An 8,733-nucleotide genomic window follows, 5' to 3' on the forward strand; every position below is an offset into this window, starting at 1 on the left:
TCATATTATTCACAATCGTATCCAACAATCTCTTTCTTGGTTTTTTTCTTTCTTTTTTCCCTTCCACTTTCATTTGCATAACTCTTACTGCATTTGTTTGCTTTGGTCTCATTACATGCCCAAACCATCTAAGTCTATTTTCACTCATCTTGTCCACTATAGACACTACACTAATTCTACCTCTCACATATTCATTCCTTATTCAATCTTCTCTTGTCATTCCACTCATTCATCTAAGGTTTAGATTCTAAGCATTTTCAGTTCCGCAACACTCGTCCACTTTTCTATTCTCCTATTAATCGTCCAACACTCCATGGGCGACCACAGGAAATTTATCAAGGGGGAGGGCATAATTAAATCGAACACCAAAAAGTATATTAAAAAAAATGTATTCTTAGCAAACAATAAAATATGTCAGAATTGTAAACATTTTAATTGTTATCAAATAAAAACTGAAGTCTTAGCAGTTGTTCGATTGCAAACCTTGTTATTAACCGTTCGATTAATTTTTCTAGGGGGGCAAATGCCCCGTCTTGTCCCCCCTCCCTTTCGGGTGACCATGTTGGTTTCATTATACTTCTGTAAAATTTACCTTTCAGCTTCTCAGTATTATAGCTTATCAACATTTGTTAAAATATTGAATAGTATTTTATATTTTTATAGTAAATAACATTTTATACTTTTTGAGTTTATGGTTATTATTTAACAGTTTAGAGATATCTTAGTTGCAATTAACATTTATTTTGTTATTTGTTGATTTACCATCAACGATACTTATTAGTAGATCATTATTAAGTGCTTAAATTACAAGCATGTATTATATACTGAAAGCACAATATATTCAATCCTAAAAAAATTAAAATAAGAAATTTAATTGGTAATATGCATAATATATTATTTAGTATACAGAGTATTGTAAATAATTAAAAAAAAAAGTAAAAATAGAAATAAATGCATATTGAATATATATATAATAACTATATATAGCAGTACAATGCACAGTAATTCAAGCTATACAAATTCAAGTACAACTATTGAAGTAGTTTTACATTTTAAAAATCCTTGCCCAACTCTTGTGAATTTAATTTTTATCAACTCATTATACTCCTCATCGGATAAAAACTAATAATAATGGCCAAATTTTTAAAAATATTTTGTAGTTTGTTATTAAAATTTGACTTCATATAAATCGTATCCATAGTTGAACACCATACGAGACACGAAAATGACGATATTGTAATAAAATTATTAGTACGTTCAATATTGTACCTCATCATTATTAATATAGTAGTAAAAAAATATTAATCTTTATTGCGTTAAATCGTGCACGCACATTTATGATAACTTATAAGTAAAGTCGTTGGTAGTAGGCGATGCCCAATTTTGTTTATTTTCATCATATTGTCTACTTCACGTTTGGCATTATACATAATACATGTACCAGTGGCGTAGCTAGGATTTTCTGAAGGGGGTGTTAATTATAATTATTAAATATTATATATAATACGTACAAACTAAAACTTTTATTTTAATTAATTAATATGTATACATAATGTCTGTAATAGAGATGTAATGTATATACGAATTTGGATAGCTTTACCATAAATTATTCGAATATTTGACTATTCGAATATCAGTATTCGATGCTACAATACCTATTATTATTAAACATTTTGTGTTGCACGAAAACGTAAACGAATAATTTTCGTCACGTATTATCGCAATCGCGATAATGTTAACCTGTATATATATAATTAGTATTGTGCATCATTTTATATTTCATATTGTATTATCGATTTACCTATATTCCTATAATAATGTAATATATGATACGACTCAAGGGGGGTGTCATGTCTACCAAACACCCCCCTTGTATACGCCACTGACATGTACCTAAGAAAAGCTCGTATTATGTATATTGCCGAGTGATTTTTGGCAGTTTATATAATGCCTAGGCATTTTGCAAAATACCGGATTATCCATATTGCCGGTAACATATATAATATATATACATATTATGTTACCGTCAATGATGTAAATTAAGGAATTAATGTTAATGACTAGTCGTCAATAACCATATTTCCGATCAAATTAGGTAGTAAACGATATTGACTAGGAAATATCGTTAATGTCTGTTATTATCAGTCAATGATGCATTAGAAATATTTTCTAGGTAATGACGATAACTCCGGGCTTTTTAAGGCATAAATGATAAAAATATAAAATCATTTATTTGTTGGTTGGATTAAAAATGTTCTTGCGTCAGTACGTACTTATCAGCTATAATATGTCGATGGTCGTACATTAGGTACCTATTAAGTAAAAGATAGCGATAACGTGTATCTAGTATCCATTCAAAGGCAGGCACAAAAAATGATGAAGTATTCTAATGCTAAGTTGACAGAACTTCAATTAGGAACTACTGTAAGAGTATCTATCCCGACGTGGATAGAGCACGTGGCTCACTCCTTAATCTTTTGGCGGTCGTTGTTGCACACGAAGCTGATATGTAAAAATTATGTCAGTACAATAAAAATGAATTGTTAAAATAAATTACTATGTAGGTACGGAGTATGGTATGCTAAAATATAGGTTCACTAGATCACAACTGGTTCCGTGTCCTGAAAATATATTGAACTATGAAAAGACAATCGCGACTGCCAGAGTAAAATAAATTACCGTTCTTGAGGCTGCTGGATACGGAATCGCGGGATCACAAGGCTATACTAGATGTATTTGTAAAGCAGGATGCAAAACTAATTGATATGCTCGTAAAAAAAGTAATGTTTTATGCAATTCAAAGTGTCACAGTACAACAAATTTCGAAAATAAATAATTATGTATAGTTTATCTTGTATTTATAAATTACTGACTTATTTTAAATATTTCGTTAAACATAATTATCAACATTGCCTATCAGTATTAGACATTAAGGCAAGTTCCTAGTCATAGTTCTAAATGTGTTTACAAAATATTTGAATTTTACAACCTTGCCTATATTGTCTGTTAATGCCTAGACATTGACAATATCGACTACTAATGTTAGGAATTTATAATATTGGCTAGGCATTTACGTTATTAACTAATTTACATCATTAACGATAATATATATATATATATATATATATATATATATATTTATAATTAAAAATATTTTAATTTTTTTAGTAATAAGTGTTCAAGTGAAATACCAAATAAGTAATAAAAAAATACTTATTCTCTAGATTTATTTTTAATATTAATTTGAAATCTATCCTTATACAATGAGCCATATAACTATCCTTACGAATAAATTAGTTTATTATTTCATAAATAATTTATGGTTTATTGATTCAAACATTTTACTAATGAATTTCAAAAACCTCTATTTTTCTAATATGATTTATTAATAACATATTTTTATATTTTAAGTTAAGTTATTATCAGACTATTGAAAACTATGCATTATTTTTTGAATGGAGTTTTATAAAAATCGAAATCAATTATTAAGTAAAATTGTTACAATCAATTTAATAAGTTAAATATCTCACGGGCGGATCAGGGTCTCAATATATTTCAGTATGTTTATTAAATTGCCTATAAAACTCCTTAAAATTGTTTTTGTAGTTTTGTTAACATAATTTTTAATTTATAAATAACGCCTTGAGTATAGATAAATACATATACGTGAAGTATAAATGGTCGGCTAAATCGATTTACAACGAAACAATCATTTGTTGTGATGAAACAATAATGGTAGTATATTTATTTAAATTTATATTTGTAAGCTCGACACTAATTTTTATGCGATTATAATATATAAATATATTATTAGTTATTAAATATTAATAATAACATTATTTATAAATATATGACAATATCATTGACTGAACATTTTTATTCAAGTTGTGGTTTAAATCTATTTTGCAAATGTTATATTGTGTTTTATACTTAGATGCAAAAAAAACATATTTTGTTGAGGCCCGGGTCCCCCTGAGCCCAACTTAAATCCGGTCCTGGTTAAAACATATAGAAGATATAGATGTATTTACGTATGTATAGAAGTTTTGAATCATGTAGGTACGAGTCAGGGCCGGCGCTACCTTTTGCGACTATAGAAAGTTTATCTTATCATAAGATAAATTTTCTTTAGTCGGGCCATCGAGAGAACACTACTTCTTCGTGCATCTAATTGAACGAGCTCCATGGTTTTTTGGTAACCACTCACCGCCACTTAATACGCGGCGATCGTTCATTAATTAAACGAGCAGTAACAAGTATTTGTATACAGCAAATCAAAATGAAAATTATAACACCTGACGACTGTCACACATGGTATACAATAAATAATATAAACGTAGTATAAATATTTTATAAATTCGTTTGTTCATTAATCAGAACATACATTTATACAACATACAATTATACTACATATAATAATATTGTACACGTATAATACAAATAATATTAAAATACGAAGAAATCAGTCGAAATCAGAATCCGAACTTGTATCGCCTATCGTTAGGATATGACGTGTTCTTTCTCCAGGTTCTTCGTCCATAAAATCATCGGTTACGCTGTCGACTTTCCAACATTTTTTTTCCTCTTCAACGACGTGCCCCAACGAAATTATTATTTTTAGCGGTATTATTTTAGTACCTATATTTTCAATTCCTGGTAATGCGGGTTTTCGTGACGACGACGATAACGATTAACGACCGAAAATAGTTGATACTCGATTAATTTCCATTATTATATTTTGGTATTATAAAGTGGCTAGTGGCTAGAGCGTCACTCTAGATTTTGACTGTGTAATATTTAGTGTGTTTGATACGATGATTTTCATTTTCCGACCGTCCGTCGATTTTCGCGTACTCCGTTTAAATTTTATTTTAGAAATATAAACTATAGCATAATATCCATAATTTTAAAACAAAAATACTCACTATGTTAAAGTTTGCCCTGGCAGAAGCTGAAAGAAAGCGTTAAGATAATAATAACCTACAATCAAGATTAATGGATATAATTAAAAACCACAATAATAATAACAATAATTATAGTATATTAGTTTTTTTAATTATTTATCCTTATATATATATATATATAATTTATGAACTTAATATTAATATAATTAAGGTGATATTAAAAATAGAGTGTTTTGAATTAGAAAGTGTATGAATTGTGTATACTAGAAAATATATGTTATTACATTATGTAATACATATATATATATATATTTTACTATAATGATTTGAATATATGGTTATTAATTTATTTTTATATCATTTATTATCTTATAATTCATATATTATAGATTTATTATAATAATGTAATTAATACAATATATTTATTAATGATTATTATTTTGTGTTAATTAGTGTTGGTTAATTGTCAATATTTTCCCTTGAGTGGTATGATTGAATAGTATCTATACAGTCATTTGAAAGTGTATTATTATCGATATTATTATTTTTTTTTATGCTATTTATTAATTGTTGTAAAAGCGGTATATCATTAATAATTATATAATTAGACGGTATTTTGTTTGATGGTTTATCTGTTCTTGTTCCGGGGATCCAATGCGTGTTTTTATTAATACACATAAAACGATTATGGGCCTATTATTATAATTTTTCTTTTGATAGATGATTGCTGTTTTATTAGTGTCATCGTAAATATAAGTGTCGTGATTATGATAATCAGCAATTGCGGCTAATTCGTCATCAGACATCCAATAATAGGGCAACTGTTTAATGTTTAATATTTGTAAGATATCGGCAATAGAAGTAATTTTGTTTAATTTGTTATCATTTAGAGCATTACATACGGCGTAAATGCCACAGTTTCCATCTCCTACTACACTTTCTTCAGGTTTATAATTTTTAAAAATTGTTTTTATTTTATTATTATCTTTTATATTAGTGTTCATATCATAATTGTCATTAATTATTTTTAATGTTCTTGTATTACTCATATAATTTTTATTACTTTTATCATTTTGAGATTGTTAACTGGTGATTTTATTTTATCATTGAAATTGTCGTTAACGTTATTTACTTTTTTTAATTAAAATAATTTAATTAAAACTTTTTTTTAACTAAAATGGTAATGGTCATGTATTTGATTTATAACTTTTTGATGTTCTTGAGTTTTCCAATTATTAATTATGAGGGTTTTGTCTTTGTGACAAATGAGAAGATCGATATTTGTGTTTAGAAATTCTTTAAAAATGTGTTGTTTAATTATTGTCCAATTACATTTGTCTATGCCTGAGGCAATCGTCGGGATAGCAATTTTTAAATCATGTAATTTTTGCATTAATTTTTTTAAATTTTGAATAGTAAGCTTTATGTCATCATATTTAGGTTTATGAAAATATTTTTTATTTTGTTATTAGGGGATAAATTATTTTATTTCCTATTTTTATTGGCATTACGTCGCCCATTTGTGGTTTTAATTTTTTAAGTTGAGGCATTCTGTTTCCAAATATCATTTTTATTTGAAAGGCTATTCCTTTGGACAATTTTAAATCTGCAAATATACAATGAGCAATCGAGTAGTCAGAGTCTACTAGAAATATGTCAGCTATTTCCTTTTTAATATTAATAATATTTGTATAAGTTTGTGTTGTGATTGAATCATTCAATGATGAATAATTATTATAAAAATTTATAATAGCCTTATTGCTTTGTCGGTAGAGCACGAGACCCTTAATCTTAGGATCGTTAGCGCCACTTTATAATGATTTAAAATTATTAGCATTATATTAATTTATGTGTGAAATACTTATATGCTTTTAATTTATTACTTGTTATATCATAAAAAAACAATATTATCTTTCCGATGATTGAATCGGTCTGCCTCTTGAAAACCGTGGTTGACTTTAATAATATATTCAATTTTATAAAAATATATGAATGCTTAGGCGCATATCATTAAATTATTATATTTCGATTTTATAGTTGTGACTTGTATTTCCGTTAAATTCATCGTGGTAGTCTGATGAGTCGGTTTTTGATTCGAAATACCACCGGGTACGTAGCCATTAGTTGATCCGATGTATAACACAATAAGCTGCTTACCTTTACCCGAAGGTTCCTATTGTCCCAGGCGAGGCCTGTGAGGAATGCGTCACGCAGTGAATTTACCGTGTGGTTGTGTTATTTTTTTTTTTTTTTTTTGATGCGTTTCTCTTTGCCTTTATCCACATTTCGTCCAAGTAGTATATAAGTCTGTTTTGAACTCTATATTATCTTTTTTTTTAGAGGGACCCTTAAAGGTATTCCGATTTTAATAACGTGCGGCGTGCCATACGGGTCGTCATTTGGTGCATTCATGACATATTGAATATAAAATATTATTAATATTGTTATATGCCGACAGATTTCTCAAGAAATCGCTTTCGTCAGACAATCCACGCGTTTCACGTTTTATTTTATAATATTTCTATATAAAATATTTTTCAATAACAATTTTAAGCGCGAGACCCTGGTCGAATGCCCAGTTTCGCCTCCCCGAATACCGGCTCTGGTACCAGTAATTTACATGGTAGAGTACGATTGAGAATATTGTACCTTTTTGACAACACGATTCAAAACGATTTTTCGAGCGACGTTGTCTGTTCGTACAAAAATATACAAATGTAATTGTAATTGTATTAATTTCATAGATCTGAATTAGACCAATACTTGAACCATTAGAGCGTTTAACACAATAAATAAATAAATATAAATGCATATTTTACAACCTCAAAATATGTATTTTTATATAACAAATTTTTTATATTTATTGATTGTAAAATAAATTAAATTAAAAAAATGCTGTACAATTTCAAAAAAATCATAAATCTACGTTTTATTTATTAGTTACGTTATGTCTAACTTTATTTAAATTCCGTAGACCACATTCAGTTTAATTTTATTTAAATATATAATTCATATACATACACACACATACAAGTATATATAAACACAATTTTTATATATAAAACATATGTATATCTTATACATGTAATATTCATTACTCGCGTGCGTTGCGTTCTGTAATACGATTTTTTTTTTATATAATTGTGAAAACGTTGAATTTCGTTGATTAAGTTTTATGTTGATTTTGGATAATAATTAGAATAGGTTTTTAGTTTTAAATTAAGACTCCAGGTTGGTTTTGAAAAATATAAATATTTTTGTACATATAAATTGTAAATAAGTATAGGATTAATCGTAACATTATTAAATATTAGTACTACTGATATAATTTACTTTTTGTCAACTGTATTCAGTTTATTTCGATTTAAATCTTTGAACAATACATATATTTTTATATATTATAAAAAACCTAATATTTTTAAAATTAACTGGGATAAAATACAATCAATGAATAAAATAAACATTTTGTATTTTGATTTTTGATTCTATTCAAGATTAGGTAGATATTTAATAATATCTTTTTACTCGGTTACGTAAATTATTATTAAATTTTTATTTTCAATTAAGTTAAAATAAACATAAACTTAATCAAAACTTAAAGTAATTAGTTAAATGTATACAGAATAAAAATATTGTTTTCATAAAATGTCCACAAGTTAAACATTTGAGGCGAATTCACTACGGCCGATACACAATGTTCTCACTTCCAACAACGAATGAGTAATGTGTCATAAACTCATAAATAAAATAACATATAAATCATTTATGATGAATCGTACTTGAAGTATGAGTTAAACGAGTTCACAACGTGGCCAGTTTCTTCGGGCCC

This window comes from Sipha flava, unplaced genomic scaffold (assembly GCF_003268045.1).
Source record: "Sipha flava isolate LNK unplaced genomic scaffold, YSA_version1 0_pilon_pilon, whole genome shotgun sequence".
NCBI classification, from domain to species: Eukaryota; Metazoa; Arthropoda; class Insecta; order Hemiptera; family Aphididae; genus Sipha; species Sipha flava.